This window comes from Salarias fasciatus, chromosome 20 (genome assembly GCF_902148845.1).
Source record: "Salarias fasciatus chromosome 20, fSalaFa1.1, whole genome shotgun sequence".
NCBI classification, from domain to species: Eukaryota; Metazoa; Chordata; class Actinopteri; order Blenniiformes; family Blenniidae; genus Salarias; species Salarias fasciatus.
The window spans coordinates 14,671,990-14,684,975 of NC_043764.1; positions in this window are offsets into that span (position 1 = coordinate 14,671,990).

Sequence of the window (12,986 nt, forward strand, 5' to 3'; positions counted from 1 at the left end):
CAATTGGGCGCTTTGATGCAAAGTCTATTCAAGGGCCCGAAGGCAATTGTGTCTTACACTTTATTATTCACCAACAAAGATCAATCATTTGTGTTTATTTTGTTATGTTGTTTTCAATATTAGCCCAAATTGAATTCAATGGCAGCAACTCATATCATAAAAGTTGGGATGGTAAGATTGAAGATGGACTATCTGTTTTTAGCTTTGATTTTAATGTTTTAATTGTTTCAGGCTGTTGATGTTTCTAATCTTTGGCTGAGTCTTCTTGGTGATGTTCTGTTGAAGCACATTAAAGTGTTTTGCTAATTTTTTTTCCACCTCATTGAACATGATGATTTGATTTCCTTTCAGATCACGCTGGCTTCTGCCCTCCTCCAGCCTATGCCAACAATCCACACATGTGTGATGCTATCCCACTGATCCTTTGCACCGTTGACAGTTACTGCCACAAATATGAAAAATGTTGTGACAATGGATGTGGGCGTACGTGCGTGACAGCGATTGGCGGTAACATGGAAATCAAGTCATCTTTTTGAAACCCCTCTTATAATATGATAGCAAATGAGTAGATTTTTTTTTTGTCAGAGAAAAAAAATTCTTCAATAAATGACACTTTTTGTTACATTACTAGTTTATCTATTTTATTTTTGGCATCAAATAAATGAGACTTTACAATGTAACACATCACAATACCAGATTTCACTGCTTCTCACTCAACTGAATTACAGTTGTCACAGTCAGCGATTCATCGCAGGAGAAAAACCAAGAGACAGCCTGCAATCGCATCGACACCAAGAGGTCATTAAGGTTTACTTTAGGAAAACTGAAATATATTGAGAAAACCAAGACATGGGATGACAATTTATTATATAAATTCAGATGGCACAACAAATGGAAAATGAAAGGTTTTGTGCTTTTAGTTTGAGACTAGTTGTTTCAGACTGTTGCTGTGTTTCATCTTCAGTTTGTGTCTCATATTTTGTCTTTATACATCTTTTTGCATATGAACCCAAACCCACCCCACCCTGAACAATAACAGAAACAAGAAATAAATAAGAAATACAGAATGAATTGATCTGAAAACATCATATAAAATCCAGTTTTTTCATTATATTTAATGTAATAAATGAACAAGAAAGCAATCAACATATTGTTGCTATTTTGCGCATGGTTTTAAAGCTGTTGCAAATCGTTTTGACTGCATTCTGTAATTCCAACCTTAAAATCATATAGTCATGACGCAGTCATTTTTTTCATGCTTTCTCAGACATTACTGTTTTGATCCAATTTTATCTGTGAAGTCAAAGTTGTAAGTCCCTTTTTTCAGGACACTCACAACAGTTTAATATGTGTTCAGGTGGGTCGCTGTTAACTTTTTGGTGACATTTTTTGATTTCAACAAAATACTTATCATCACAATTTGAAATAGTAACAAGTTGTCAGATTGTTCCATAACTCTGCATAGTTCTTGTTTTCATTCAGTTTAAAAAGTCCAACCATTCACATTGAAAAGTCTTTGCTGTGTCCCAGTAGACAATGCTCTCGTGACTTTGAATGCTGCTGTAACTGGAAGGGCTGCAATTAACAAAGTGGCCGTGCTGTGCCACATGGAACTGAGTTACATGAAAACTCGAGAGATTTGTTTTTCAAAGGCTTACGTATATTATACTTTTGGGCCTTTTTTTCTAATTGCAAGTGTTGTTTTTTTTTTTTTTTTTAGTTGTTCTTTGGCGTTTTGGTTGATCTCTGTCAAAGAAAGTAGGAGGTGAAGAAAAACTCAGCAAGACAACTGGCTGCCGTTCCTGCAGAGAGCCCTGCTGATTCAACAATCTTCAACCACACTAAATCCTCCGTCCTTGGCTGTACTGTCTGGGTTTCTTTCATGTCAAAATGCATCAAGATTTAAAAAAAAAATGGTGACAACCTGTTTTCTGATATTTCAACTTGATCACCTATTTGTGCACTTTGATACACATTTGATTACCCATAAATCTGAATCTTTGTATGATTGATCATTTGTCGAATAACGGTACTTGTTGGTCTGACTGTCTAAGTTTCCTCATTATTGGCAAATAAAATGAAACAACTGCATCAAAACTTGCTCTGTGTTTGTCATGCATATTCACAATCACAACAATATCATATATGAATAGTTATAATTAATATTAGGTCCATATATTAGGTCAGATATAGTTTTGTTTTAGAGGCATTATTACTAATCTGCTCTATCAAGAGATTTTTCTTTTCAAAGGTTAAAAGAATACTCCGAAGATTTTGGACCTACGCCCTATCCCTATCATTTACAAAGTGAGATAAGCTCATAAATACCTTTATTGTGTCTGTACGTCCAGTGGCTGGCTCCCAGCTGTTAGCATCGTAGTTAGCTTAGCCAGTCCAGGGGATGGCGTATTAGCACATGAAGTGAATCCGAATGGTTATAAAACATTTTAAAAGACGTGTTTTCTTTTCAAACCGTTAAAATGTTTTGATTCACACAGATCTGCACAAGCATCGTGATCCGCGGAAGGACATACCGGCGCACAGCGGCTGAGGCTATGGCTGTTACTGCTGTGCTCCGGTATTGAGCTTTGGAACCGACGTCACCGCGCAATGCATTGTGGGACGGCGCGCGACAGCCGTAAACAACACTTTCAGTTCAGAGGTCAACAAAACAACAAAAACATTTATCTCAACACTGGGCTGTCATGGAAGAGAGGTGTGAGCGGACCATGATGAAATATTGGTGAAACTAATGAGTTTTTGGACAATTAAAGCCGTTTTAGGAGTGGCGTTACCGATGCCCCGTCTGCTTGACGTATACGGATGTCCGCCACTCGATTTTGGATCTAAATTTGTCCCGAAGCACTGTTCGGATCAGAAAAGCCTTCTGGGTGAGTAGCCCATTTGTTGTGACGTTTGTGCTGGGTTTCTGTATTGTCCTTTCTGTGATCGGTGGGATTCAATGTGCATAGCTTGTCAAATTTAAAATACTTATCATTTGCACTTTTTTTTTTTGCTGGTGTTACTCACAATAAAGTTAGGGTTCTTTTTTTTTTATAAGGAACCTCGTGTCTGGTGCTAATTTAGACTCCAGTAATTTCAGTAGTTATTATTTCCTGTGTTTAGTGCCATATTTAATGGGTCCATTTAACCCAAAGGATATAGAGGTTGAGTTTGATTACAGTTTTTACCCATTGCTTGAACACTATAGACACATGCTTAAACCAAAGTAACATAACTTGAAGTTGTTGTGTCTATACCTTAAACAAAGTGTAACCATACCCTAAACAAAAGCGCTGCTTTGCACTTTAGTTGCAATTCTGTAACACACTTGCTCCTTTCTACAACACACTTGCTCCTGCACACTACACACTATTTCATACGTAAGACACTTAGTTCAAAAATGAAATGTCAAGGTACCATTCGGAAAACACATCTATTCAAAATACATCACACATTGCCTAATTGAAAATACTTAGGCGTGTGCCTGAAAACACTTACTTGAAAAACTGAACACCAATCAGCCTGGTACAAAAAGGCCTCCGTTAAGCCATTTGGAGAACTTTGCAAGCATGGAGGCAGGGAGAGCTAGAGGCAGAGGAAGAGGAAGACAGAGAGAGAGAGGAGGACGTGGTCGAAGAGGCCAAGCAAGGGCCATTACTTCAAATGACATAAGAGCAACTTTGGTGGAACAGATTATAAACCATGGTCTGACTGTGAGGGAAGCTGGGCAGAGAGTCCACCCAAATCTAAGCCGTTTCAGTTTCATCCATAATCAGGACATTCTGACTGGACAACAGGTATATCTTCAACTGTCTACTCAATGCAGACTGTATCTAGAGTATTTACAGTACTGTAGCATATCACATTACCGTATCACATGTACTGTATTGCAGGGTGGCGAATGCTCTTTTTCAAACAAAAGTGGTTGCTTTGTGAAACATATCGTGATAACGTGTCGAGATGTTTCAGTACTGTGTATGGTAAATACAGTTAAGTACAGTAAAAGAAGCAAATAATAACTATTTGTGGTTGCATTTTTCTACAAAATGGCTAGAAGACCTCCTGGGGAAGAGGGGGGGGGGTGGGACGCCAGCGCCTGTTCACCCAACAGCAGGAACTGGCCATAGTGAACCCAGTCAGAGCAAACAATGCAATCCGTCTCCACCAGCTACAGCAACAAATACTTGCAGATTGGCACGTATTCAATAACATAGATCGAATAAGCGTTTCCGCTATCTGACGCATCTTGGTAAAGCACAACATGACCATGAAGCAACCGTACAGGGTCCTATTTGAGAGGAACAGTATCAGGGTCAAAGAACTTCCACATGAATATGTACAGGTGACTGTTACAGTCCTTTACATTTACAGTACAGAATGGGTGCAATTGTGAAAATTGTGCCAAATTTTTGCTTTTTGTGTTTAGCAGTTGAAAAAAACTGTAAGCCCACACACAATTGTGCTTTTCTGTGTTGACAGTATATTTTTTGTTTTATTTTTGCTTTAACTGAATTTACTGTACTGTAAAATGCACTACTGCAATGTAATGATTTTGGATTGAGTATTTTATTTTTTGGTTGTGAAAACGTGCTTTCTATGGAACTGAATAAAAAGAGTGAAAACGAAAGACTGCAGTGTTTATATAAAGTAGAATAGTGTGTTGCTGCCGATCTGAAAGTGCTTTCATAAGATGCAAGTGGGTATCATTTTGTCATCAGAGTGAAATTTTGACATAGGATTGTTAGGTTTTGATAGCAGAGTTTCAATTTGACATAGATGTGAATGGTTTATTTCCCAGTGTTGTGTCTCATTTGCTTGTGTGTAGAGTTTTGACACGATGAGCCAAGTTTTGCAAAACGTGCTCAAGCAACGGGCAAAAACTGTAAGGTGGTGGGTGGTGCTGGGCGGTGAAGGAGCGGTTGGTTAATGAGACCAGCCTTGTGCGGCGACGACGTCACAGGAGCTAAATCAAAATCTCTCGTTTTGGAGTGGCAGGGCCGCAAGTTTCAATCGAAGTCCAACATTGACAAATATGTTTCAACAAGGAAAAATGTGATTTCTAGATGATAAAACTCTTTTAAAAAAAAACAAAAAAAAAAAATTAATTAATTAAAAATGTTTTTTTTTTCCATCATATTCTCAACACTGTAAAAAAATAATTGAGACAACTTAAAATTTTAAGGCAACCTTTTGCAGTAAAACTTTTGAATTGTGTCAATGATTTGCGATGTCATTGTCCTAAGCGACATTTCACTATTGTACCAATTACATTTATGCTGTTCTGTTAATGGACACTACTATTAATTCTTCGTTTTGCCAATTACAACATGTTGATTTGCTCAATAAGTCATTCAAATAGCTAGCAAAAGCTTATTGACTGCACAATCATTATTTAATTACCTGCATGTCAATAAATTCACAATCCTGAATTTTGGTTCCATACTTTTATTTTATTTACCTGTGCAATACTGTAACACATTGATAACACTGTTAAGAATGAAAACTCTGCCCAAAATATAATTGATGCAGTTGATTCTTTTTATTTGCTGACAAAGAAGAGATTTAGACAGTCGGAGCAACAGTAACCAGACCATTATTTGACAATGGATTAATTAAATCCAGAAAATGCCCCCAAGGATAATTTCCTGTCAAAGATTGTAGAATAGGCAGGGCTCACTGCAGGAATGTCGGTCAGTTGTCTTGCTGAATTTCTTTTCTTGTCAACCCTTTTCACGTTTATCTTTCTATGGCAGACATCAACCACTCCAGTGATCTTCAAAAAAGAAACAAAAAACAACACTTGCAATTATTAAAAGGCCTGAAATGACACAGAAAAGGAGTTTAAAAAAATTATTTAAAGTGTTTCATATTAATAACTCACGTGGATCTATGTTGGTGCACACATATCCACATGGACTGTTGCAGCACTTGCGACCTCTGCGGCAGTCGCTGTCATGAGAGCATGGTTTCCTGCCACATGGAAAACCCCGAACCATCATTTCGTCAGGGCATTGCCCTTGATTGGCTGAATTGAAAGAAATAGAATAAAAATTTGCAAAGTTATGAGACAATCTGATAATTTGCTCGCCATTCAAATTGAAGCATCTTTTCTGGAAATCAAAACCTTTCACCAAAACATTTACAACTGCCCAAGTGTAAACAAATTTCTTTCAGATTCTGGAAATTGCAAAATAGCATTCAGTCCTGAAACAATTATAACGACTGAAAAATAACACTGAAGCCTAATATTATACATTTGGCTTGATTGTGCATACTTCCCTTCGTGCTGTGCTCCACATTTCGAGGTTATGACATACAGTATTAATGGCTGACATATGTCTCGTATGACCAAAGTCATACATCTGATCAGTGGCCCAAGAAATACACCTTCAGTACTCAAGTATTTTCTCTAATTTACATAATGACAACAATGAAACTGTACTACACTTATCTAACTTACCAAAAACAAACAGAAATTCTACGATCTTGCAAGAGGTATTTCAGAAATGTGAGTTTATTTCCATCTTACGTTTCGTCGCTGCCGTGCACACACGAGCACATCCATTATAGCAGCATTTCTCATGCTTCTCGCATTGACTATCAATGAAGCAAGTGGGAAAAATGACTTCAGGACATATGGGATATGGGAAGCCAATATAGATCGGAGGAGGACACACACCAGAGTGATCTGAAAGGAAGGAGAAATCATCATGTTCCAAGAGCTGGGAAAAAATGGCAAAGCACGTTACTGTGCTCCAACGTCCCCAAGACAACTGAATCAGACAAGAAACAACAACAGACTGAAACAAGTAGAACATTGTCATCCAACTGAAAAACTGTTGACCTTTCACCTTCAATTCCCTTTTCCATCGAACATCTTAATATGTTCTACTACTGCTGATGTTGAAAACAACATAACAATAGAGATATATTTAAAAAAGAAAAGGATCTTTGTTGGTGTAAAAGAGTGCAACACAAACTTACCTCCTAAAAGTGCATCTGAGCACCCAATTGCACCCAGAATCAGAATCAACGCACAGACCGCAGGCAGACGTCCAGCCATGTCTCCTCTTCCTGCACACAAGAATGCAACTGTTGTTTGGGGAAAAAAATCTTCAGATATTTATGCTGCTGCAGAGCAGTTCAGTCAGGTCAGAGGAGTCTGCTCCTCTTATCGCACTCTCTGATTCACAGACAAGGATACTGACACTCATCCTTCCTTTTATTGCTGTTCTGATTTTTGTAGGTGAATTTGTAAGAAGAAAAACTAACTATATTTGGTAAGATATTCAATGATGAATACAGATCACTTTGACTTCTTCATTGTAGGTGATTAAGATTTTCTAAAAGTAGTCTTTTTTGTCCTTCAGCTTTAATTCCTGGACATCTGAGGACTGTGTTCTCTACTTAAAATATTTTTTGTACTCAGCCTTTGACAGTCAACAATACATTGTTTCATTTATTCATTTCAATAAAAACATTCAATTTACTCTTTTTATTAATGTCTCTTAGAATTATTTCTACGTATTTCAGTGTCTATTTTTTATTTCTTTTGTGAGATTTGTAAATCTTGTGTCCAAAGATGATCGTTGAAAAACAAAAGTCTTCTCCTCGGCCTGAAACTGGCATCAACAGAAATGAAGAAAAGTTTCAGTGTGATGGCAAAAAGAACATTTATGCTCAAACCCCGGATTAAAGTGTGTCTGTACCTGTTTGCGGTGATGATGCTGCAGTTCGTTTGTCCACTGGTAGCTTTACAGGATCGGCCTGCAGCCTTTTGGGAAATAGTCTGGGCCAAGAAACTCAGGGTTTGAAGAAGACAGTAGCCGATCACCACCCTTGTGTCGCTGGGCTGATGGACAGAGGGACATTTATACTCGCTCGCATCGTCCTTTTGGCTAGGAAGAGGTCAAAGGTCTCAAAAAGCCACAGCTGAGATTTCCCCATCTGCTTCAGGCGTTCCAAAGGTGTGTCCTCCTGGTTGAGTAGATGGTCCAGTTTGGCGACTCCTTCCTTCCTCAGGTTGACCCTCAGGCTGGCAGACTGCAGTGCTGGAATCCGAAGAAACTGTTCAAAACAAATGTTCTTCAAACATCCACCTGACTGCTGACCCCCCAGTCACATGTTTGGCGAGACAAACCTGCCAGACATGGCGGACAGAGTGTGGGTTTGAATGTGTGTGTGTGCATGCATGCATGTGTGCATGCGTGGCATATCTGAAGTTTCTGAATTGTGGTCTTTAGAAAATGTTTCATAATACAAATTATACTTTTTCTCTCATGCTGTCTCGTGCTGTCACTCAACCCTCTGAGCCCTCACTAAGGCATGAAGCCTTTTGTGAACTTTGACCTCTTTTGCTCTTTTGTTCTAATGTGACTTCTACAAGTAGATTCAGACATGAAGCTTGAAGTGGGAGGCCTCTGAAAATGATCAAATCAGAACCTGGTCAAATTATTCCATAGGCTCCTCCCAGACAGGAAGTAGCTTCAGGAAGTTGGAGAGGCTTTCAAATTCGACGGTTCAAAACCGCATACTGCCTCCTACATCCTTCCATACTCATACTGCCCACATTGCATCCTGCATACTCTGTCCATCAGACAGTATACAAAGCGTTTACACTACAGCATACTACATAATAACCCACAATGCACTGCACTCCTCCGTGAGCCGAAATCGATCTGCTAAAGCTGATTTCACTTTAGCTCTAAACTCTTCAAATATATAACTTCATATCATCACTTCAATATATAACTTCAACTTCGAATTTTTTTATTTTTTAATTTTAAATTAGGCGACAAAGTGGCCGTTCAGAGCCCGAGTGTGTCGTTTATCTGTCTGAATACCAACCGTTTATGATTTTGTTCAGACGAATTTGGTGAAATTTGGCTGGCTCCAGCACGGAGGTGTCAGAGAAGCAGAGAAGCAGGGAGAGGGGCAGAGCACACACGAATCCCGGACTCGCCACGGGGGGCCCCCCCGCCCACTGTGGCTGTCGATTCCCCCAACCCAGCGGCCCGGCCTCCAGACCCGGTCGGGCTTTGGCGGGGGGGCGACCGCGGATCACACCGCCGGCCGCCCCCGCCACTCCGACCGGCTTTGCTTGGCAGCGGGGCAAAGACGCGCAGTCTCACCCCCCCCCCCCCCCCACCCACCCGAGCCCACCACATCCGCCGGCCGCCAGGCGGTGCAAGCTCTGTCTGGCGCAACCACTGTCCGTCACGTTGCATCTTGGGTGATTTCAGTATTAGTAGTGAACACACGATGTATACTCAACATTTCTGGTGAATGCAGTATTCATCCGGGAACTTCTCGCATACTCAAAATCGCATACTGCCAGTGTCAATGCACTGCATACTCAATAAGTTAGTTTAAGTAGTAGGTAAGTATGCGGTTTCGAACACAGCCTACATCTGAGTTTCTGGCAGCGGTGTGAACACATCCCAGAAATCTTATTTTAATCAAGTAATGATCCTTAATTTACTGTCTTAACTGGACATTGCCGCTCTCTGTACAGGCAGGAGAAAGGACTTGGTGGGGATCAACCACCGCAGTTGTGATACCGAGGGAAGACAGAACAACATACCAAAATTTAAATTTCTTGATTAAAAGGGAACAATTTTAACCGGCCAGGCTTTGAGGAGCTGCCATCACGGTAGGGTTAGTGCTTTCTCTGGACAGCGCTCAGACTCTCTTAGCAGTGGGATGGCTGAAATACACAACTTTTAACACATTTAATGCAATAGTTTTTTGTTCCTGGAAAAAAAAGAAGAAATGACTAAAATAATATAAACCTGAATGTGCAGGTTATCTAACCTGAAACACTTGCCATAGTGCCCTGTTACAGACACAGTGATTGCACCACTTTTTCTCTGATTCAACCTGAGTAGCACAGAGCCAGCTGAGCAGGTTGTGTTGCATTTTCCTCAACTGTTGAATGTGTTTGAAGGTGAGTGGAACAACAAGGCATGACAACAATAACAATGATATAAATGTGCCTTAAGCCAGATATACTCTGTATATTTGAATAATGCCTTAGTGGGGACTCACAGCCGGTCAGGCCTTCTCTGCTGGTCTAAGCAAGACAGGATTTTATATATTTTCATGTTATTAATAAGAGGAAAGACACAGATTTGGAAAGGCCCGTCAGGTCTGCAGAGTGAATGATAGGGGTCGAGCTGCCGTCCAGCCGAGGAAACGGGCAGGCAACATCTCTTCAGACCCCTCAAACCCCGCGCACAAACTCTTCAAACTCCTTCCAGCCGGTAGGTGTTGCAGAACCCTGCACACCAAAATGAGCAGAGACAGATTCACTATTGTAAGTCCCTGTTATCAGGGGCCCAACACTGGTTTAAGTCTTCAACTGATTCAAAATGCTGCAGCAAGAGTTCTGAAAAGAACAAGCAGAAGAGATCATATCACCCAAATATTAGCTTCTCTTCACTGGCTTCCTGGTAGATCTAGAGTAGGATTTAAAATCCTTCTTTTCACCTATAAAGCTCTGAACAACCAGACCCCATCATATCTTAAAGACATGTTCGTCCCATACTGCCCCAGAAGAACGCTTCGTTCTCAGAGTGCTGGTCTGCTGGAGGTTCCTCGGTTCTCTCAAAGTAGAACAGGAGGCAGAGCTTTAGCTATCAGGCTCCTGCCATGTGGAACCGGCTCCGAGTTTCAGTGAGGGAGGCTGACACAGTCTCTACTGTCAAAGTTTGACTGTTTAGTAAAGCTTACAGTTCGGGCTGGTTCAGGCCTTCCTGGACCATTTTCTTAGAGAAGCTGCCATAGGTTAAGACTGTTGGAGAACCTAATCTGAGTTTCTCTTCTGTCCTTTCTCACTCAACATGTTTCACTACAGGTCATTAACCATTGTCTTATACTCCAGGATCCCTGAGGCTCCTCATCTGAGTCCTCCAGCACTGATCCGGTGCAATGCTGAGCTGAGTCAGAAAAACAGTCTGTCTGTCCTCTCCTTTTCTCTCTTTCTTACCCCCTCACCCCTGCCAGAAAAGCAGAAAGCCACCACCTCTGAGCCTGGTTCTGCAAAGGTTTCTTCCTTTCCACAGTCGCTTATGTTTGCTCATGCAGATCTGTTGGATTTTCTCTGTAAAAGTGTCTAGAAATGACTATGTTGTAATTGGTGCTATATAAAGCGCCATTATGACTATGCACATTGACAAATGTTTTAGTTCTGTTTGAAACTGTACTAACATGGAAAAAGCAGTGTTTTCAGGTTTTGACTTTTTCTGTTCTGTCAAACCTGCCTGTGAGCTGGCTCCGCCTCCCATCCCGTCAGTGAGGAGAAAGACCAGGTGGAACTAATCACCTGGTTAATGTCCCCAGCTGGCTGGGTGTGGAGGAGACACCTGTGTTGCAGCCTTCCTGCACATGAAGCAGGATGCAGCTCACCCAACCTGTACATAAAACAGAAAAGGTGTTCCTCTCTGAGTCTAACCTGTGCAAAAATCTCTTCACAACTGTGGATGGACAGCTGGTTTTTCACCTAAAGAGCCTAAAAGAAACGTGGTACAATCTGCTAAAGACTAAAAAGCCTCAAGAAACTGACAAAGAACAAAGAAATCTGATAGAGAGCCTGAAGAGCCCCCTCAACCCTGGGCCCGGGACAACAGACCCGTTTGTCCCCCTCTGTCGGCGGGCCTGCCCCCAGGACATTCCACAATACCCAGGGTTGTCTGGTCTTCATTGGCTTCCTGTCAAGACTCATAGTGATTTCAAAATTGCAGTTCTCACTTTCTGAGCGAACCCTTCGGTCTTCTGACCAGAAACTCCCGAATGTCCCAAAGACATAAGTTAAACCCAGGGAGACCGATCTTTTCAGGTTGTATCAAACTCTGTCACCACTTGCCCCTGTCTCTCTGAATGGACTCCTTCAAAAAGGACTGGGAGGCTCTTTTATTAAAGGAAGCTTTTAGCTGAATATTCACTGGATAAATCTGTGAACTGTAAATATGTATTTTACCTTGTTCTGTACAGCAGTTTTTTTTAATGAATTTATGTGAGAAAAGTACTTTCTAAAAAAATCTTTGCTGACTTGCTGACTTAAGAAAAAGATTAAATCGGTCCCTCACATGAAGGTGAAGCACGAGAACACGATCTTGACTGCCGTTTGTTCTCTTTTGTAAAAATTATCACCTGACAGAAGAGATAAATAATGCCTATAAAGCAAAACTACAAATTCCTGACCCAATAAATATGAACCTGTATTGGGAAAATATATCCGTATATGACATTGATGTGATTGTGAATATACATGACAAACACAGAGCCGATTGTGAGCCAGTTGACTCTTTATATTTGCTGATAATGAAGAGATTTAGACAGTCGAAACAAAAGTTGCCAAACCACTATCTGACAAGGGATTAATCAGATAAAGATTAAATTCTGTTCAAATCTGTAATCAAATGTGTACTGAAGTGTACAAACAGTTGATGAAGTTGAAAGTTATTACATAATTTGGATTCGCCCTTTTTTGGAAAAAAAAAAAAAGTCAAAACATATGTCAGCATTCAAGAAACCCAGAAAGTAAACCCAAGGATGTAGAATTTAGTGTGGTTGAAGATTGTTGAATCAGCAGCGCTCTCTGCAGGAACGGCAGCAAGTTGTCTTTCTGCATTTCTTTTCTCCTCAACCTTTTTCATCTCCAACTTCCTCTGACAGACATCAACCTCCACGGGGGTTAAATGTCTAAAGAAGAGAAGAAAAACAACACAATCAAAAAAATCTCCAAAGCTACATAATAAGTGTTGGAATGAAAAAAAAAATCTTGAGTTTTTTTTGTATTGGTAACTCACATGATGGCGGGGCACACACACTTCCACATTGATTGAGGCAGCACTTCCAGTTGTCAGAGCATTGAAAGTCATGAGAGCACGGACGTTGTCTCACGGTACAGCGCAAGTCATGATCCACGGGAGCAGGGTGGCATTTTCCTGGCTTTTCTGAAATAAAAGAAAAAGAAAAATATC